This window comes from Herpailurus yagouaroundi, unplaced genomic scaffold (assembly GCF_014898765.1).
Source record: "Herpailurus yagouaroundi ecotype Mexico unplaced genomic scaffold, PumYag 139, whole genome shotgun sequence".
In the NCBI taxonomy this organism is placed as follows: Eukaryota; Metazoa; Chordata; class Mammalia; order Carnivora; family Felidae; genus Herpailurus; species Herpailurus yagouaroundi.
The window spans coordinates 8513195-8535253 of record NW_024412394.1 but is presented as its reverse complement, the minus strand read 5'-3'; the positions used below and the strand labels follow the sequence as shown (position 1 = coordinate 8535253).

The 22059-nt window shown below is 46.6% G+C and overlaps 1 protein-coding gene and 1 non-coding gene across 5 annotated transcripts in view; one reads left to right on the top strand and one right to left on the bottom strand.

Moving 5' to 3' along the window:
- Positions 1–22059, top strand: part of CCND3 (cyclin D3) — a 98148-nt gene that overhangs the window by 59702 nt on the left and 16387 nt on the right. For 2 of the 4 annotated variants that reach the window (XM_040473478.1, XM_040473480.1), the window contains exon 2: positions 4693–4772. The exons of the other annotated variants lie outside the window; for them this stretch is intronic. The gene's annotated coding sequence lies outside the window, so the exon portion shown is untranslated. The remainder of the gene's footprint in view (positions 1–4692; positions 4773–22059) is intronic. 4 annotated transcript variants of the gene reach the window in all.
- Positions 7327–7399, bottom strand: TRNAK-CUU (transfer RNA lysine (anticodon CUU)). Its single transcript has one exon. It is a non-coding gene; the product is annotated as a tRNA-Lys (tRNA).

Genomic DNA, 22059 nt, shown 5'->3' with positions numbered 1-22059 from the left:
TCTTAGTAGTGAGAGTTTTTGGAAAATAAGTTGGGCCATCTCAGAAATAGTGAGCTCCCACCACTAAAGAAATTTTAACAAGTGCTGCACGGATCATTGAGGGGCTGGTACAGGGCTGTGATTCCAAACTAGTTTTCATCAGAGGATGTACTGGGGTTTTTTGTGTGTAACTAAATGCATTCCATTGAAAGTACTATCCTTTAGGGGCACCTGCCTGGCTCAGTTGAAAGAGCATGCGACTCTTGATCTCAGGGTTCAAGCCCCATGTTGGGTGTAGACTTTATTATTTATTATTATTATTATTAAAGATTAGGTTAAAAAGAAAGCATTATCCTTTAATCTGAGTCCTCTCAAAGGGTTTGGTATTCAAGCAGTCTTTGTTTTATGAAATATGGTATATATAGATTATAGGTTTTTTCCCTAATAACCTTACTTGGCAATAGTCTTACTTTTTGGTCTCCAAAATTTTGGGGGAAATTTTATTGGTCTTTGAAATGTAAATTTCTGGGAACTAGGGTTGTGGGGAAAGTGAATAATTTGGGTAGGCAAGTAGGTGCCTTCGAATCCCCTTTTGACCCTGAGATTCTCTTACTTCAGGGCCACAGTTTGGACCCCCTCATCCCAGTGAGTCATTCTGCAAATGTGAGCTTTTAGGTGGGGGACTGGGTAAAGATGTGAGCGGTTCCACTCAGCTCTGCCACCTACAACTGTCATACAGTTCTTCCAATATCCCCTCTTGGCAGGCAGACCCTGCAAGGAACCGCTGCCCCGTGTCCCCAGCTTCACCCATCCTTGGATTCCCACATGCAGGTATGTGCGGAAGGCTCCTGACGGGGAGGCTCTGTGCTCCGTGCCACGGGGCCAGGGGGTGTTACTGACGTCAGCCCCCCCCCAGGGTGTCTACCCCAGGGAGCGTATGGCGTGACACCCTTCATCTACAAAGCACGGTTTTGTTATCACGGCTTCCTCATACATAAAGTGAGGGTCATAATTCCATCCAGCAGCCACGGAGATGCATCTGTCCCCGCTCCCCTCACCTGCACCCAGAGCCAGAAAGAAAAGTCAGACTCTGAGAAGCTCACCATGAGATCAAAGCAGAATGGGTGCGGCAGGGGGTGTGCACAGCTTACCTTAAAGACAATGGCGTCCAAACCAAGAGACCTGATTGTCCCTGGACCAAAAACTAACACATCTACAAAGAAAGGCCCATGAGCTGTGGGTACTTAAAAAAAAAAAAAAAGCAAGAGGCGACTGAGTAGAGAGGGGGCCTGACCTGGCCTGGTGACTTTCCCTTTGGTGGAAAAAGTCACCTCTCCCAGCCCTTGCCCCCGACATAGGAACCTTTTTTGGCCCCCTCCCTTAAGTTTTGCTCCCTTACCCACCACACCGCCTCTGCTGTGCCTCTGATTGCCCTTGGGGAAGGGCCTGCAAGGACAGACCACGCTGGCCAGAGGCCCCGGGTGCCTCTGTCCTGTCCACTGTGTCCACTGTGTCTCCCAGGTGGGTTTAGACTCGGCTGTGTGGCATGTGTCCCTGTGTCAGGGCACTGTCTACCTTGAGTTTCCCCCCAGAAGCGGAGGCCCCTGCAGATGTGCTGGCAGGTCCTAGTTTGGAGCCTCAGACGCTGAGGAGGTAGGCCCAGCTCTCGCCGAGGTCAGGCCACCCTTGTATTGCCAGGCAACATGCTGTACCTCCATTGGCCTTACCTTCTTCCCCGATCTTGGAGCTCCCCCAGTTCGGCTCCCAGTGTTCTTGTGAAGATGAGGTCAGTTAGTGGAGGGGAAAGGGCATCCTAACCTGTCCAAGCATTATTCATATTAGATGATGACCATCACCTTCTAACGGGATCATGTGTATATTAACCCTTTGCAAAGTGGAACGGGACGTGTGAACTGTCCTAGTTCTGTTGGGAGTCAAGAACCGTGGGAAATTGACAGTTAGGCTCAAGAGAAATGGCAGATTGGCCACCCGCCCACCCCCCTTTTGAGGGTTAAATTGATAATAGTGCCAGGGTTTACCCAGAGGAAGAACTAAGATGGGAAATGAACTGTGCTGTGGTTCAACAGGTGGCTGCCTCTCTGTGACCCCCCCGGCTAAGTCGGGCTGTTGTGGAGCGGTAACCGGGGCACTTGGGACCCTCCATCAGAAGCCCTCTGCAGACAGCCGGTGGGTTTCCAGTAAAGCTCAAGGGCAGCGCGCACCATCACGTGGCTCACCATGCCCTGAGCTCAGGCTGTTGTTTTTCCGCCGGACTAAAGCGAGCCCCAGTGCCCTTCAGCTGCTCCTGTGAGAGGGAAGAGGGCCAGTGCCTACTTAACCCGTTCTTACCTCTGACAGACACCCCTGCCAAGGGGCCCGCGTGGGCTGGATACAGGTTGATGTGGCACATCTGGAGGAGCTCAGGTGTTCTTTTTCAGGGTGGTATGTTCTAGGCAGTTTGGATGTGCGTTTATATTTAGGAATCACTTGGCGGGCGAGAGAGGTGGCGTGGCAGCAGGGGGATGATAAACATCATACCCGCCGTGCGGAGTACTCTTCTAAGGATTTCACCTGCTATCTCACTTAATCCTCACCCCCCAAAATCCCTGGGTGGTAGACCCTATTTACAGATGAGGAAACTGAGGAACAGAGGGCTTCATTAACCTGTCCAAGACTGCACAGCAATTAGGAAGTGACAGAGCCAGAAGTTAAACCAGGCAGGAAGTCTGGTAGCGGGGTCAGAACTCTGTTTGTTATTCTTGTCATTTTTCTGTTGCACACCTAAGGCAGAGAAAGACTTGTCAAGGCCACACAGCTGGTGTGTGACGGACCTGGTGGTCAGACCCAGGTCGGTCCACCTCTGGGGCTCACACTGGTAACCACCACTCCATTCTACAGCTGTGGTCGCCCTTGGTATTCAGTGGTAATGTGTAATATGGTATTATATATCATGTAGTACGATATTCTATCATAGTACCTTACCGTATTAGAGTATAACCTATTACAAGGTTACAGTTTATTTGATGAGTTCTCTATTGTTGGACAGTTAGATTGTTTCCATTTTTTCAATATTAGAAATAAATGCCAAGTTTTGTTTTTTAAGAGAGAAATGGTAGGAATGTTGTTTGGTTTATCAGTTTATTTGTTTCTTTTCAAGGATTTAGAGCAGATGGGCTGAGCTCTCAGACGCTGGAAGAATTGGAGGCTTTGAGTTGACTGCTTGAATGGAGAATGAAATTCTGATTAGGAATGGTGCCAGGTGGAGAGAAGGAAAGAACAGACTCTGTGCTGTAGCCCAGGGATTTGGCATTGCCCACTGAGATAGAAAATTGGGGATGCATTGCAGAAATATCTGTAATTCCCATTTTGGATATTTTAGCATTCTCTAGCGTTTTCCAGCCCAGTGTCTCATTGACATTGCCCAGATACACACGGGTGGGGCTGGGCAGAGGCTGAGCCATTTTCTTTCCCAGATCAGCCATGTGCAGCCATCTGGAGTTACACCATCTGTCCATCCCGTGTCCCTTGCTCCTTTGGCCCTTCCATCTCAGTGTGTCTTTGAGGTTCCCCCTTCGGTTCTTATGTCCCCGGTCGAAAGCAGAAGAGGAGGCCTGAGCACATCGTACACAATGATGACCATAATGGCCTCCATATGCTGAGTCCCCAGCACGGTAGTGAGCCCTTTCCAGGCCTCCTCTTTTGTATCTTCACAGCTTTTGGGAAGGGGACCGTTATGGAACAACCATCTTATGGAGGAGGAAAAGGAAACTTCAGGAAGTTAAGGGCTTGCCCAAGGCCATATAGCCAGGGACTGGTGGAGCTGGGATTCAGAGCCAGGGCTATCTAAACTCTGTGGCCACATCTCCTTTGCAGCCTTCGTGATGCACTATAAAAAGAAGACCCTCTAGTTCTCGGTGGGGAATCTTCAGAAAATCAGCAGGAACATGTTCATTACCTGCATGTGTGTTTACCGGATGGACTCACTTAGAGGATGTTGGGATAGTAAAGGATCCTGGAAGTATCTCTTTCCTACCATATTTTTAAAGTGCGTCAGATGAGGTCCAGAGAGATCAGCAGACTTGCCGAAGGGCAAGATGGTGGACCAACCAGATTAGAACTGAGGTCTTATGACGTCCACCCTGTGGTTCTTTGAGAGGCAAACAGCTCTTTGTTCTACTCTGTTGGGAGCATTGGGATCAAAAGCATGTGCCAGTAGGACAGATATAGAGAAATAGGAGTAGTTTGGTGGGACTGGGCAATGCTAAGGTCCATGGAGACAGGGAGTCACAAGAATCCTCTGATTGTCCGTGCCTATTCCAGAATACACCCAAATCCTAATCCCACCGTATAGAAAAATACAAGTGGGGGCAAGTGGCAGGAAGGCAGTGTGGCCCAATGATTAAAGGTCTGGGCTGGGCTCTGGCATGAGACAGACCAGGAGTCACATCCGGGCAGGGTGCTGTATCTCCCGGAGCCTCAGTTTCTTCACCCACAAAATGGGAGTCACAACTGCTTGTTACATGGGACCACTGCAAACATGAAATGAGACAAGGCTTGTGAATAAACTGGCACACGTTTGTGGAAAAAAAGAGAAGAATCTTGGGATTGTTTGAGTTGGTAGAAAAAGGAGAACACAAAACTGGTAACCAAATATGTGATTTCAACAAAAGGCCAAGTATTTCTTAATTTCATCTGATTCATTATTTCCCACAGGCTCTGTCAGAGGGGTGCTCATCGCACATTTCTACATGGTGGCGAAAAGCTCTGTGACCTCTCTTTGGTGAAGAACGCGGGTGAGCTCAGTGATAATACAGGATGCTTTTTACTTCCTGTCTTGAAAGGGGTGGGAGATAAGAGAAAGGAAGATTGTTAATATAAACTTGAAATCCAAATTCTTTCTAAAGTACGTCTCCTCAGCTGGGTGACCTCAAATGAACCTCTCACTGTCTCTATTGTCTCTTTACCACAAGGTCATTGTGATGGCCACATAATAGCCACTTTACATGCAGTATCTTATGTAACCCTCAGAGAATCCTACAAGACAGATATTACCATTCCATTTCTAGATAAAGGAGAAGAAGACAGTTCCGGGAAGTTAAGTAACTTGTCAAAGGCCACACAGCACACAGCCAGCAACTGGCAGAGCTGTGATTTTTTTTTTTTTTTTAGGTTTTTTTATTTTTGTTTTGGGGGGGGGGGGGGGCGGCGCAGAGACAGTCGGAGAGAGAGAGAATCCCAAGCAGGTGCTGCACTGTCAGCACGGAGACTGACATGGGGCTTGATCCCATGAACTGTGAGATCGTGACCTGAGCTGAAATCGAGAGTCGGGCACTTAACCGACTGGGCCACCCCAGTGCCCCAAGATCTGTGATTTAAGACCAGGTCTGACCCCAGAGCCCACATGCTTCCCAGTATACCCAGGGTAGATTCAGATTTTGTTGGGTCTAAAGCTTCTGCAATTTTAGAGGCCCTCTTTAAGAAGGACAGTACAAAATCACAATACTAAAGATACCAAAGTGCATATTTATTTAGATTTTGTGATGAAATCACAACATACTAGGAAACAATGTTAAAGCCCAAACATCACAAAATCCAGAAAAATAACATAATATTTATGTGAACTGCTTGATGCTCCTCTATGACACCTTTTGTATCCTCTTTGGTTGCATTCTCCTATGACAATGATTTTGTAATCTTTACCATGGAGCAAATAAAAAAGATAACCCAGTGTTTCTCTAGCATAGTTGATTGGAAGTTTTTTTTTTTTAAATTATTGATAGTCTGGAAAAGTTTCATTCAGCTTTACAAATCATTATTGGTAATGTCCCATAAATATTGGGATAATTGTCAATTTTGGAAAAACCTCCATCAAAGTTTCTTCCATATATGAGCCATAAGATTTTAGGGCATTTCGTGTTTTCTGGTACAGCGATTCATCTAAAATCATCTTTGACGGGCTCCTGGGTGGCTTGGTTGGTTAAGTGTCCGACTCGTGATTTTGGCTCGGGTGGTCATCTCACGGTTTGTGAGTCCGAGCCCTGCACGGACGGTGCGGAACTTGCTTGGGATTGTCTGTCTCCCCCTCTCTCTCTGCCCCTTCCCTGTTCACTTGTGCACACACGCTCACTCTTTCTTTCTCAAAATAAACATACATACATACATACATACATAAGATTTTTAAAAATTAAAAAAAATAATCTTTGAATTGGTGACACTTCTTACCCTATTTTCTGTCAGCTAAGTGTTATCTTTGTTATAGGAATCTTGTGTTAAATCGGCAAAAAATGCTCATCTTTTCTAGTACACCCTTCTGTCTTCCACCCCCTAGGATGGAATGAGGATGGTTATGTTACTGAAAGACTCATAAATAAAGTCCTTTCTCACAAGTCTGTGACCTTTTCAAGGGAATTCATTACAAAATACCGGATGTGAAAACATCGGAAGCATTTGGATGATTTGGCCTGGAAAGGGGAGGGCTCGAGGCAGCAAATAAATAACCACCTTCAAGGATATGAACCTTAGTGGTCATTAGAGTCAGCAGGGTGTATCTGAGCCTGATTCTGAGATCTGAGGGGAGGAAATGGGGGGACTCCGTTAGCTGTCTAGTTAACAGGGTTCTGCAAGTCACTTGGAGCAGGTAGCCCTAAAATGGATACAAAGAATAGTAGAAAAGTAGGTGAGTGACAACAGCTAAAACTGCCTTGCTGTGGACTCTAAGTGTGACCCATGGTCTGGCACCTGCTGTGGGAGCTGGTTCGAAGTGCATAATGGGGCCGGTGGACTGGGTTGCTCCTGGCTGGCTCAGGATCTCAGGTATCTCAGGATCAGAAGGTCAAGCCCCACGACGGGCCTGGTGATTACCTAAAAAAAGAGAGAGAGAGAGAGAGAGAGAGAGAGAGAGACATACCTAATCTTGGGCCCCACCTACAACTGTTGAATGGGAATCTGCATTTTCCCAGAGCTGCGGGTGATTGAGAAACCCTGGACCAGAGACTTTAGTTGGAACTTCCGGGCGTGCCCACCCAGGCTTGGTGGCTGTCATTTGCCTCTGTGTCCTTGGCCTTAGGAACTGGCTTCTCTTCTAGCTTCTGGCAGTGTGGATTCATTACATCTCTGTTCCCCTCCCGCCAGACTGCAGACTCCTACAGGGTTGAGTTGTATTCCTCTTTGTTTTCTGGCCCTTTACAGTGCCTGGCACCCCGAGATACCACTTGTGGACTGTCCACTGCATGCCAAGAGCTTTGCTCTCTCTTACCTCATTTGCCTCTCACCTCAAGGTTGTAGGCTGAAATAAATATCCCCATTTGATGCATGTATGTATGTGTGTATGTATGTATATATTGTCTGTGCCCAACGTGGGGCTCAAACCCACGACCCTGAGATCAAGAGTCTCATGCTCTAATGACTGAGCCAGCCAGGTGCCCCAGAAGTCCCCATTTTATAGCTGAAGAAACTGAGACTCTGTCACTTGTTTACGGTCATAAGTGGCAGAAGCCAGGAACCAAACCCCAGGGTGTCTGATTCCAAAGCCTTCATTAAGAGGATCGGTAAATGTTTGTTGAGTCACTTACTTATTACTTCGTTATGATTCAAGCGTTCATTAATGTTCTTATTCATTGAGGAGACTCCTGGGAATTTGAGGACGACAAGCAGTAAAAACTGCTGCTTCTTGGTGAACTTTTTCTAGAATGGGAGCTGTCTGGCATCAACCTTCCAGAGGCAGGGAGCTAGCTGGGCTGCAGAAGCCCCCAGCCTGTCCCTGGGAGTGGGGAGGTGGCAGTCCTGTATCGCCCCCACGCCTTTCATAATGTCCTCCATGACTCAGCAAAGAAACCCTGGGTCTGAAATCAGAGATGAGGCAAAAAAGCAAAAAACAAAACAAAACAAAACAAAAAAAACAAAAAAAAAAACCCAAAACAAACAAAAAAAACAACAACAACCAACTACCCTCAAAAATGTTTTCTTTTCCTGGAGGAATTTCCCTTTCATGTTCCTCATAACTCTGCCAGGGAATCCAGGAAGCCTTTGGCCTGGGGTCAGCTGTGACCATCCCCCCTCACCCCCCAGTCTAGTTTCTCTGGGACTTGTCCCTCCTCCTTCTGATTCCTCCGTAGGCCTGGGACAGCATCAGGGGCCGCCTTCTTCCGTGGTTTCGGATTCTGGTCCACCCAGCCCAAGACTCCTTACCTTATGTTAAATTATTAATCCTGATCCTGGACCCAGATTGTTGGAGTTCAAGTTCTTGCCTGTACCTTTTACACTGTGTGACTTTGGGTAAGTCACTTCACTTTCCTCTTCTGTGAAGTGGGCACAACAGTACGTTTGAGGATTAAGATAATTAATGTACGTAAAACACTTAGAACAATGCCTGACACAGTGATTACTATCTAACTGTTCGTGTTGTTATTATTCATTATGGAGCAGTTATTAATACCCAGAGGAGACCTGGGTGAGCTCGTGTTGAACTTCTATTTCTTTCTCTTTCTTTCTTCCTTGCTTGCTTGCTTGCTTGCTTTCTTGCTTTCTCTCGATAGGGAGAGTGAGTGCATGTGCCAGGGAGACTGAGCCAGGGAGGGGCAGAGGGAGAGGGTGAGGGAGACTCTTAAGCAGGCTCACAGGGTGGAGCCTGATATGAGGTTCGAGCTCACAACTGACCATGAGATCATGACCTGAGCTGAAATCAAGAGTTGGACCTCAACCCACTGAGCCACCCAGGTGCCTCTGAATTTCTCTTTCCGTTTCTTCTAGCCCCACCCCAGATTTTGCCTGAATTCGCAATTATTCATGCTGTAGAGAGTTTAAGGGGGCAACTGCAAATGAGTGAAAAAATTAATGAATTAGAAAGCTCTGGGTTGCTCTCTGAAAATGAGATTATTTTAATGGACGAAGAAGCCTGAGTCAACAGAGTTGACTGGGGAAGAACCACATTCCATCCAGGAGGAGGGTGGCCCTCTGAGAATTTCCGATCACGGGATAGACGGACCTGCCTACTAAGGGGCAGTTTACCGATAGACTGATAAATTCAGTATGAAGATCTCTAGACAACAGGAGGAGAGAGTGATTCCTGGTTAGAGGCCAGCTTGTAGCCCTCAGCCCTGGACAAACATACAGAACCTGGGCCCCACATTTAAAGATTCTGATATCCACATCTGGGAGTAGAAACAGGGGCATCAGAACTCTTTGTTTGTTTTAATTAATTTTTTGAATTTACATCCAAGTTAGCATCTAGTGCAACAGTGATTTCAGGAGTAGATTCCTTAATGCCCCCTACCTGTTTAGCCCATCCCCCCTCCCACAATCCCTCCTGTAACCCTCTGTTTGTTCTCCATATTTAGGAGCCTCTTATGTTGTGTCCCCCTCCCTGTTTTTATATTATTTTTGCTTCCCTACCTTATGTTCATCTGTTTTGTATCTTAAAGTCCTCATGGGGCATCAGAACTCTTAAGAAACTTGCCACATAATGAGGAATGAAGTCCAACAGTAAACAGAATCAACTTAATAATAGAACAGCACATTACTGTAAATGAGTAGGTACGCTTCTCTCTCCTTTGTAACCATCCCTCCAAGGTACTTTATATTATCCCCATTTTATAGGTAAGAACACTGAGGTTTGAGCCATTGTGTAATGCAGGCCTGATGTAATGTGCTGCATTCCACACCGCAGGAGGTCAGCCTGGAAGAAACTTCCCAGAAATTGAAATTAAGATTGTTCCCTCTGATGTAAACTATAAAATCAAATCGATACATAATGGGTCAGAGCAAAGATATGCAAGCTGATTTGAACAGACACAAAGGGTCCCAGAGCCAGGGAAGGCTCAACTTTAACCAGTGGCCTCTATTAACATACCTAAAGAAACAATGTGTCAATGGAGGTGGGAGGGTGCTTGGGCCCTGTGGGTCTGACATTCCGTGGGCTTGAGGGAGGGGCCCCGGCCCAGCCGACCTCTGACAGCATCGTGATCTGGCTTCATTCAGCTCTTCCCCTGGGCTTCCTTCCGTTCTCTCCTGCCCTCTCGGACTGTTGTTTCCTTCCATGGTTGGTTCCTCTTTCTCCGCCTGCCCCTTAAATGTGTTTTCTGCATTCCATTCATCTGACATTCCCCAGGTGGCAGCACCCAGTCCACAACGGGGCTGCCTGTGCTGCGGACATCACAAGTGCATACTCCAGGTGTCCAGACTCTAGGCACCAAGGTGAAGGTGGGGGAGAGGGGAGGACGTCGTCAGACATGACCGGAAGGTCACATCCCAGCTGGGCTGCTTGCTGGCTGTGGGCCTTAGAAATTTCTTTACATTGTTTTTCAGTCTCAGTTTCCTTATCTGTGAAATGGGTTGTTAATGCCTACTATAAATGATTGTTGTGAGAATGAAAATAGACACTAGGCATTCCAAGCCCTTGGGAAGGACTCTAAAAATGGTGCCTATTTATTATGTCCAGCTGGTATGGGACTTCTCTGTGGGCACTTCAAAAGCAACATGTGAAACAGAGAACCCTTTTCCCCTAAATCTGTTCTTTCATTTGGACTCCTAATCAGATTCCACCCAATTGTGGCCACTTCTCGTTCGGTTATTGCAAGAATCTCCGTTATTTATTTATTTATTTATTTATTTATTTATTTATTTATATGTAATCTCTGTGCCCAACATGCGTCTTGAACTCACCACCCCGAAATCAAGAGTTGCATGCTCTCCCAACTGAGCCAGCCAGACGCCCCAAGGTTGTTGCAAAAACCTCTTGACTACCTTTCTCTACTTACTCCCCCCCAAAGTCCAACTGCTTATGTACCTAGGTTCTGATCCAGATTAGCCCCTTTAATGGCAGTCCATTGCCTTTAAGGCACCACTCAAATTCTGCTGTGGCCACAGGCTCTTCCTGATCTGCCCTGCTTTCCTGTCCAGCCCCCTTTCCTGGCACTGTCCTGTCTTGCATCCTCCCTGTTGGCAGTGCTGAGCCACACCCCAAATTTGCCAGGTTCTCATGCCTCGTTGCAGCACCACTGAGTTCCTGCGGCTTTCGTCTGTCTTTCCAACAAGGCTGAGCCCCTTGAGCCCTCAACTCCTTTCGGGCATCCTGGTATGGGGCAGGCTCTCTCAGTAGGAGGCTCTCCTAATAAGGTTTAACATTTTCTCATCTTTCATGTTGGCCAAGCCCTGTTCTAAACACTTCATCTTCTCACAACTCTATGGGGGTAGGCGTGCTTCATTCATCCTTTCTGGCTGTACCTACAGAACATTCCCTCTGCCTAAGCCTTGGTCCAGGCACTGGGGATATGGCAGGGCACCCAGGATGGGGGTTGCTTAGAGATGAGGGGAGGGGTTTCTATTTGATCCAAGAAGATCAAGAAAAGCCTCTCTGAAAAGGTGAAAATTGAGCCAAGACCTGAGGAAGAAGGAGAGGGGGCTACCTGAGTATCCAGGGGAAGAGTGCTCCAGGCAGAGGGAATAGCCAGGACAAAGGGGATCATTAGCCCCATTTGACAGATGAGGAACCAAGAGTCTAGGTAGGTTAATCAAAGTCGCCGAATAAGTGGTTCTGTAACTACTAACTCAGCCATTACTCTACACTGTCTTTTGAGGGACACAGTGGGTGCCTTGGCTGTGGGCAGGCCGGGTCTCTGTGTTCACCATGCAACCCTCTAGCCGGAGCTTGCTCCCTGTGTCCAGGAGAGCCTGGGCGGATCAGCTGGCCCTGTATTCAGGTTTTCCTGGTGGCGCTGTGTTTCTGAAGTGTGTATCTGTTTCTGTGGCTTTCATTAGGAACAATTAGACTGCTTGGACTCTTCAGGAGGCCTCAGAAAGCATACTTCTCCTGCAATGCTGAGGATCAGACCCTGAAATATGGTGACTCGGCCAAGGCACACTACCCCTCCCTGGTCAGTAGTCAGAGTGGCCTCTGTGGGCAGTTGCTGTACTTCACCCCCTTCCTTCCTTCACACTTCAACAGGAGGATCTGAGGCAAGTGTCTGCGGAGGTGGTATTTGAGCTGGCCTTGAAGGGCAGGAAGCATCGCAAGAGAGGCACGGATGGGGCATTTAGGCAGAAGGAAGTGTGTGAGCTAGGCCAGAGCATCTGTGCTGGATGGTCTAGTGTATCTGGAGTATAGGTACGTGGAGGGTGTGTTTGTTGGGAGAGGGGAGAGAGAGCTGAAGGGAGAATTTTAGGGTAGATCATGGCAGCCTTTTTTTTTTTTTCTTTAAGTTTATTTCTTTATTTTGAGAGAGAGAGTGCATGGAGAAGGGGCAGAGAGAGGGAAAGAGAGCTCCCTGTGTCAGCACAGAGCCCAATGTGGGGCTCAAAGTCATGAACCCTGAGATTGTAACCTGAGCTGAGGTTGGATGCTTAACTGGCTGAGCCAACCAGGCATCCCTAGCCGTTTGTTGTTGTTGTTGTTGTTGTTGTTGTTGTTTGGGGTTTTTTTTGTTTTTTTTTTTTTTTTTTTTTTTTTGGTAATGGCAGACTTTGCATGTCCATTTCAGATAGGTCTGGATTTTATCTGGGTAATCCTAGGGATTTTAAGGTTTTAAGAAGCAAAGGAAGCATGTGTGCATTCCTGATGTTTTTGAAAGAAGGCTTGGGCAGTAGTGGGGAGCAGGGGCTGGAGGGGGTGTGTGGAGGGAGAGAGGCCAGTGAGAAGAGAGAGGATTGCACCAGTCCAAATGTTAGGTGGGAGTGCCTGAGCGTTGAGTGGAGGGGCCAGATTCCAGAGCCACTCTGATGACAGAGTCTGCTTATAGGTTAACTTGGACAAACTTGGAGCAAGAGGCACTAAGAAAGACTAGAGTCAGCGTTTTTAGCTTGGGTGACTCAGGGGCTCGAGGTTAACTGACACCGAATACAAAGGAGGAGGGACAGGCTTTGAGCACTTTGAGTTTGAGGAGGCATCTGTGTGACATCTAGGTGGGGGTGTAGGCTGGGAGTTTGGGATGGAGGTTAGAACTGGAGAAGCATGAAGAACTGAGGCTGAAGGAATAGAGTGGGGTCTCTGATGTGTGTGTGAGAAGGGAAAACAAGGGCCTCGGCTTAAGCCCTGGAAGATGTTGACAGTTCTTGAGCCTGATGGAGGACGAAGGACCAGGGAAGGGATTGTGGAGGAGGAGTGTTTGGTAAAGGCATCTCTGGGACCATTTGACATATCACATCAGAAGATGGTTGAAGGTGGGGCGCCTGGATGGCTCAGTTGGTTAAGAAGCCTACTTAGGCTCAGGTCATGATCTCGTGGTTTGTGAGTTTAAGCCCCGCATCGGGCTCTGTGCTGACAGCTCAGAGCCTGGAGCCTGCTTCAGATTCTGTGTCTCTTCCTCTCTCTGCCCCTCCCATGCTCATGCTCTGTCTCTCTCTGTCTCTCAATAGTAAATAAACGTTAAAAAAATTAAAAAAAAAAAAAAAAAAAAGAAGATGGTTGAAGGTGATGGAGGCCACATCCTGGGGGGAACACACAGTTAACCTAGCTTGGATTGTCTGCTCAGAGCCACTCAGAGACCAGGAGTGCTTCTGGTCAGCCTGAGTTTGTTTACGTGGCCTTGTGTGTGCTGTCTTGTCCCTCCACACATGTCCAGCCTCCCACTGTTGAGGGGACTCTCTTGAAAGTGGAGATCCTGACTTCTCCCCCATTATTCTCCAGGAAGCTCAGCCTAGGGTTTTTCACATTGTGGGGCTCAGAACACTAAGGAGGGGGCTGACTGGCCAAGCAGAATGGGTGGCTGTGGTGAACTTGGTCCACTGCTCCTTCAGTTCCTTTTTTTTTTTTTTTAATTTTTTTTCGTGTTTTTATTTATTTTTGAGACAGAGAGAGACCAAGCATGAGCAGAGGGAGGCAGAGAAAGAGGGAGACACAGAATCTGAAGCAGGCTCCAGGCTCTGAGCTGTCAGCACAGAGCCCGACGTGGGGCTCGAACTCACGGACTGTGAGATCATGACCTGAGCTGAAGTCGGACCCTTAACCGACTGAGCCACCCAGGTGCCCCTCCTTCAGTTCCTTTTTAAAAGAACATCTTATTTTATGGACTGAGTATAATGTGCTCTCTGAATCTTGAGTTGCTTCAGGCTTGCTCTACCCTTTGGTCCATCCATCTGCCCGCCCATCCATCCATCCATCCATCCACCTGCCCACCTATCCACTCATCCATCCATCCATCCATCCATCCATCCATCCATCCATCCATCCAGTGTTAGACTTTTGCAAGTGTAGATACCTACTAAAAGCTGAGCAACTTGCATATGGAGTTGGGGGATCCCCAGCACTTTTCATGCATTACCTCACATTACAACAATCCTCTGAGGTAGGCATGACTACCTTGTTTTGCAGATGAAAAAATCAGATAATTTCCCCCAGGTCACACAACAAGTAAGTGATAGGTTCAGGCCTAGGTCTCTCTAACTCAAAAGTTCCTATGGTCTCAATCACGATGGTAAGGCCTCCCTGGGTAGGAGGTGATCATAATTTATTATCCAAACTGGAATGCTTTTTAAAAGGTTTAAGTGAAATATAATTTTCAGACCATAGAATTCACCTAAATGAAGTGCACAAGTTTTTAGTTTTTTAGTATATTTACAGAGTTGTGCAGTCATCACCATAATCTAATTTTAGGACATTTTCATCACCCCCAAAAGAAACTCAGTTCCCATGAGCAGTCAGTCCCCATTACCATCACCCCCCCACCCCAGCCTTAGACAACCACTAATCTATTTTCTGTCTCTATTGATTTGCCTATTCTGAACAATTCACATAAATGGAATGGTATGAACTGTGCTTTTTTGTGGTTGGCTTCTTTCACTTACCATAATGCTTCAAGGTTCATTCAGGCTGCAGGCTGCATCAACACCTCATTTCTTGTATGAATGACTGAGTGATACTCCATTGTATGGACGTACCGCATCATCTTCATTATATTTGTTCTTGCATCGATAGACATTTGGACTGCTTTCACTTTTGGGCTATTATGAATCATAATCATGCTCTGAAATTTGTATACAATTTTGGGGGTGGAGGTATATTTTTATTTTTCATGCATATATACTTAGGAATTGAATTGCTAAGTTATATGGTAACTCTTTTTTTTTTTTTAATATTTATTTTTTGGGAGAGTGCAAGCAGGGGAGGGGCAGAGAGAGGGGGACAGAGGATCTGAAGCAGGCTCTGCACTAACAGGCTGACAGCAGCGAGCCCGATGCAGGGCTTGAACCCATGGGCCGTAAGATCACGATCTGAGCCAAAGTCAGGTGCTCCACCGACTCAGCCACCCAGGTGCCCCTGTAGGGTAACTCTATGTTTAACATTTTGAGGAACTACCAAACCGTTTTCCAAAGTGGCCGCATCCTTTTACGTTCCCATCAGCAGTTATAAGGGCTCCAGTTTTTCCACAGCCTCACCAACACGCGTTACTCCAAACTGGGACCCTTTTGATAGTGAAAGGGTACACCACTAATAATTATACCAGGACAATCAGTACTAACTGGAACATATTTTAACTCTACCTACATACCAAAAAAAGTGAGAAGATTCAATTCCTGATTTCAGGGAACTTTCTGGCCACATGATGAGTCAAAGCCCAAAAACCCCCATATTTGAGTCAATGAAAGAATCAAGTAAAGGTAATTATTAAGAAGGAAAGCAAAGCACATTTTATTTCTCCCCAGGAGATTGTGTCCTCTTTAAGAGAAAAGAACTATCTTATATTTGTATTATTTATGGCTCCAGGAGTATCTTGGCACTTCATAGGGTCTCAGTAAGGATCTGTGGAATAAATGAATGAATGAGAATGAATGATACACAGTCTCCAGGAGGAAAAGTAAAAACAGAAAAATAGAGTGAGTCACCTGGCCCAGATTTGTGAGTTTGGGGGAAGTACGGATCTCTTCTAAAAGTGTATTTGTTTTTTGCTCAGTGTGCTAACAACACTAATGACAATTTTATTTATTTATTTATTTTAATAAATATTTAATCATACTCTTTTTTTTTTTTTTGAGAGAGGGAGAATGTGCGTGGGGGAGGGGCAGAGAGAGAATCCCAAGCAGGCTGTTAGCTGTCAGCACAGAGCCCAACACAGGGCTCCCATGGTGACCTGAGCCCAAATCAAGAGTCCGATGCTTAACAGACTGAGCCACCCAGGTCCTCCACTAGCGACAATTTTACAACGTTTATTTATTTTTGGGACAGAGAGAGACAGAGCATGAACGGGGGAGGGGCAGAGAGAGGGAGACACAGAATCGGAAACAGGCTCCAGGCTCCGAGCCATCAGCCCAGAGCCCGACGCGGGGCTCGAACTCACGGACCGCGAGATCGTGACCTGGCTGAAGTCGGACGCTTAACCGACTGCGCCACCCAGGCGCCCCATTAGCGACAATTTTAAAAGGAAAAAAGTAAAGGGGTGCCTGGGTGGCTCAGTGGGTTAGGCGTGTGACTTCAGCTCAGGTCATAATCTCGCCGCTTGTGAGTTCGAGCCCCCATCGGGCTCCGTGCTGACAGCTCAGAGCCTGGAGCCTGCTTCGGATTCTGTCTCTGTCTCTCTCTGCCCTTCCCTCGCTCATGCTCTGTATCTCTCTCTCTCTCTCTCTCTTTCACTCTCTCTCTTTCTCTCTCAAAAATAAACATTAAAATTTAAAAAATTAAAAGGAAAAAGTAAATAATCTACAATGAGAGGACTCTTAAACTGGATTTTGCAAGTGTAAATGGCTGACAAAGGTGGAAGAAAGACATTTGTGAGCAGGGGAATTGCCTGAACAGGGAGTCTGGAACCAAAGTGCACGCAGCTTTATGCAGAGCACCTCCTACAGCAGGCTAACCAAATTTGGGAATAAAAGGATGTGGTACCTACCCCCAAGGGTTTCCAGTGTTTTATTCACAGGAGACAATGGAATAGTTGAAAAGGACCCTGAACCGGCTCTGTGCCCTTGGGCAAGTCAGCTTCTCTTTGAGCATCACTGATCCTTCTTGCTCTAAATTTTCCTGACTATTCACTCCTACACCCCTGGAAGCTTCATGGAATTGGTGGGCCAGGAGCTAGGCCTGGCTAGAGCTAGAGCTGGATTTGGAGAAAGAGGCAAGATGCCAGTGGTGGATGATAAGGCCTCGAGGCGGACCAGAGTGCTCTTGCTGAGATAAAACTGGATAGGGTAATTGGGGCCTCTTGAAGGAGAATTTTAAAAGCTAGGCTGGTTGACTTTAAAATATGACCTGATAAGCAGGTCCTTGGACTGGAGATGAAAGAGTGTCTATGAGAGATTAATCTGATGGCTCTGGGCCATTGATCTGGATCTATCGGGAAGCAGCGTGAAGATGGAGAGGCTCTCAGGGAGACTTTTGCAATAGTCATGTAAGCCCAGCCTTTCAAAAGAGGGTTTGAAACTCCTGCCAGCCTTACTGTATACATGGCTTCCTTAGAGTTCAATTTTCCTTAACCATAAGTAACTTAAACCATTATTTTTATATTAAAACAATTATGGGTATATTATACCCCAGAATCCTAAATGTCTATACATTTCTAAGGGAGCATGTTAGACTTTAAATAAATTTCTGGTTTGCAGAGAGCGATTTTGGGTCATGCTACCAGATTCCTCAGAGAGATTCATTGTCTCCTCTCTGCTGTAAAGGGTTTACTTTGGTGGCGAGTTTTGAGAAATTTGCTAAAAGACCACCAGAGGCTGGTAGGAAGGGTGAGATCTTAGTTTCAGGAGTGGTTTTTGTTTTGGGCCAGGTAAGTGATTGGATGTAGGAAACCAAAGAAAGAAATCCAAGATGGCGCTAGAGTTTAAAATCTGAGGACTCAGAAGAAAGATGGTGGTATTCATAAAAATGTACCTACTGAGAGAGAGGCGGGAAGATGATGGTTTACCATGAGAGCATTGGGAACACGTGGCTTTGCTAGTCTCAGGAAAGGACTGAACAGGTTGGACATGGAGGAGGAACTGGTACTTACTTCTTGGTCTTTCCCAGCCTTTGCCCTCGAAGTTCTCCCACTGGCCTGGATGTTTGGCACTTTTCCTGCTTTACTATCAGTGTCTCGCTATGAAACAGGATGTTTACCGTAGGGTTTTAGTAGATCCCCTTTATCAGACTAAGGAAGTTCTCATTTTTGCTCCTTTGCCAAGAGTCCTTTTCTTACTGGGATGTGATCATCTGGGGTTTTTTTGTTTGTTTGTTTGCTTTTTTACCCTTTAATCCTTAGTGTGATAAATGACGTAGATTCAAAAAAATAACCTAGCCGAGCATTTTGGCCATAAAGTCAACATAATCATAACAGAGTACCCTTTTAGATATTGTGGGAATCCATTTGCTAATATCTTGCTTTGGATTTTGCATTCATGAGTGTATTTTTCTTTTCCCATACTGTTCTTGTTTGGTTTTGGAATCAAAGTTAACGCTAAAAATAAACTGAGAAGTGAACCCTTTTTTTAATATTCTCTGAAAGACTTTGGGTAATATTGAAATCACTTCTCTCTTGAAGTTTTGGTAGAATTCTTTGCCTGTTTGCTATTGAAGGTTGTCCCATCATGTGGGTGATAGTAGAGAAAGGAGCTTTTACTTGGGGAATGAAAGTCAATTAAACAATAAGGAAAATCTGTTACCTCATACATCACAAAAAAGTCCAGAAGGAGGGTGTCCCAGCATTGGTTAATTCAGCAATTCAGGGAGAGAAATTTATTCTGATCCTGTAGACGTGTCCTTGTCAAGTGTCAGCTCCTTCTCTTAGTGCAAGATGGCTGTGGCTGTCTAGGCATCACAACACAGTGGTTAAGAGGGGTGGCGGTGGGGGGGGGGGGGGTTTGCAGCTAAACCTGGTTCCAAATCCCATAGCTATATGACACTGCGTAATTGCTTAACGTCTCTGGAAAATGGGATGGTAATTGTATTTTACCTCAAAATTTTGATATTATATGGATTAAACGAATTAGGGGTTTTGTCGTTGTTGTTTTGCTTTGTTCTGAACTCTTAGACTAGTGCCTCACACTTACCCAATCGTGTACTCTTCCCTGGCCTCCTTCCCTTTCCTGTCTCATTTCCCGGCTCCCTTTTGGGTGCTTTCTGGAACCATCGCCCAGGTAAATTACTTGCCTTGAATCCTTGTCTTCGAGACTGCTCGGGAGCCCAAACCAAGGTAGCCAGCCATTTGCTAGTTGTAGGACGTTGGCGATACCTAACTTCTAAATGTGCTTTTTTTTTTTTTTTTAATGGTTTCTATGCCTAACGTGGGGCTTGAACTCCCAACCCCGAGATCAAGAGTTGCACGCTTCAGGGACTGAGCCTGCCAGGTGCCTCTGTGATATCTACCTGCTTTGTGTCTCTCTGTTTCCACCCATCATATGAGGACAGTGCCAGCACCTATAACTCACAGAGCAAATGTGGTAAAGCGCTCAGTGCCTGGCTGAGAGAAAGTGCTTAGCAGGTATAAATTATTATTATTATTACCCAAAATTCTGTGGGGTGGCGCCACGGTTGAGATGCACTACTCCTTGCCTCTCCCTTCTTCCACCCCACTTACTCTCTGAGCTCCTCCAGCCCTGCTTCTCCCACCGCAGGCCGTCTCGTGTTACTCAGGTGACTGGCACCATCAACAGCCACCACCCCCAGTGCAGCCCACCCTTCCCATCACGTAAAGCACCCTACCTGCCCCTGGTGGGTGTTGCAAATACCCAGGTAAAAAGTCTTCTGCCTGAATGACATCTCAGGATTTCTCCATGATGCAGGATCCTCATAGTTATCTGCTTAAATTGGAAACTCTTCAAATGGAAGCTTCTCATCTATGACTCATGTCCAGCATATCCTAGGACATCTTAAAGCCTTCCTGAGGCCTGGGGCAGGGAAGGCTTTTTTTTTTTTTTTTTTTCCAAGTAGGCTCCATGCCCAATGTGGAGCTTGAACTCATGCCCCTGAGATCTAGAGTTACATGCTCACCACCTGCACCAGCCAGGCACCCTGGGAAGGCATTTGTTAAATGTGGATTGTTAATGATCACAGCTTTTGCACCACCGAGCACTAACTATGATCCTGGCGCTGTGGTAGATATTTTGTCCACATTGATTTTTGCCACCACCCTATGAGGTAAGCGTTATGACTGTCTCCAGTTTGCAGATGAGAAGCCTAGCACAGAGAAGTTAAGTAGCCTGCCCAAGATCACACAGCTGGCAAACGGCAGAGCCAGGCATCCTCCTAACTCTAGAGCTCACTTACGTAATCATGATGCTAAACCAATGCTAGGACTATTTGGTGCCTCGAATGAAGCATGCTGGCCTCTCTGCTTCCTAGCTGAGAGCCCAAGGACAGGTCTCTCATTGCCAGGTGTTTTGCTGTAGGTGACTCGTCCACACTTGAGGTCCCCATGCTCGTCTTACCCCTCGCTGTTGAACAGGAACCTCAACAAGAGTAATAGAACAGGAGAGCTTCATTTATGCAGAATCCCAGACAGCCAGAAGGAGGGAGAAAAAGCAAATATGTACATATATAGCCTGTATTCTCATTTTATGATAAGGAGAGACTAAACAGGTTCAGGCTAGTACCTGAGCTTTCTTTTCACAAGCAATTTATGCACTAGAGATTGCAAACTGCCTCCGCCCCTCAGATCCAATCCCTAGAGCATGATGTGTGCCTTGAAAACAAAGGGCATGTGCAGCAGGACTCATTACCACTGCGTGGCCGAAGGCTGGAGCTGAGCAGCTAGTTACCTCCCAGCTTTGGGTGCGACAGGTGCCGCCCCTGTGCCCAGCCCCACGCCTCCGCACCAGCTCCTTTACCTGGAACAGGTTGCCATTTATTGTGAGGCTTATGTTGGCATTTTTCTTACATCCAGTTTGTTTCATTCATTTATTCAAAGAAGGGTTTGTCTGTTTTTTGTTTTTTGGTTTTTTTTTGGACACCTACTATGGATCAGGTGCCATTCTGTTTTGGTGGGGTGGTGAGGGAGTGGACAAACTATAAACAGATCTAGGATGTTAGTGACACATGTCGTGTCTGTTCCAGAAATAGCTGAGTGTGGGGCGCCTGGGTGGCTCAGTTGGTTAAGCCTCTGACTTTGGCTTAGGTCATGATCTCATGATTTGTGAGTTCAAGCCCCGCGTCGGGCTCTGTGCTGACAGCTGAGAGCCTGGAGCCTGCTTCGGATTCTGTGTCTCCCTCTCTTCCCCTCCTATGCTCGTGCTCTGTCTCTCTCTCTCTCTCTCTCTCTCGCTCGCTCTGTCTCTCTCAAAAATAAAGAAACATTAAAAAAAAAATAGCTGAGTGCGTGAGAGAATCGTGGGAAATGGGGTGGGAGCAGATCACGTAGGATCTTCAGGGCACCATGAGGGCTTTGGCAGTCACCAGGAGTGAAATGGGAGCCACTAGGGCACCACTGTGTCTGGATGAGGGCAGTGGGGGGGGGGGGTAAGGGTGGATTAGGGACCCCCGTTGGGAGGCCATACCACAGTAATCCAGCTGGTGCAACAGTGCCAGAGTGGTGGCAGTGGAAACAGAAAAAAGGGAGGGATTGGAGATGTATTGGGGGCATAGAATCAACCAGAAATAGGTGATGGGATGGATGTGGGGGACCAATAAGGACAAAGAAGAATTGAATTTGGACCAGAGAGGTAGCAGAGGAGAAGAGAAGAGGGTGGTTCTCGAGATGCTTTGAAAGTAGCGCGTCTGTGTTCTGCTGGTGGACCGATGTGGGATTTGAAAGAGAGGCGTCAGGGGTGACACCAAGTATTTGGCCCTTGTTTTGGAAGGATGGAGTTGCCATTTGCTGATAGGGGGAAGCCTGTGGGAGGAGCATTTTTGGTGGGGGAAAGATTAGGATCTCAGTTTTGGAGAAGTTGAATTTAAAGGTGCCCGTTGGACATCCCCGTGGAGTAGCCAAGAAGGCAGCCTCCGATGTGAAACGGAAACAGAGAACAGGTCACCTCACATGCCAGCTCTGATTTCTCTGATTGGTAATGATGCCCGCAAGTGCTGTGTTGAGATTTTGTGGTTTTTTTGTTTTTTGGGTTAAAAAAAATTTTTTTTAACGTTTTTATTTATTTTTGAGACAGATCATGAACCAGGGAGGGTCAGAGAAAGAGGGAGACACAGAATCTGAAGCAGGCTTCAGGCTCTGAGTTGTCAGCACAGAGCCC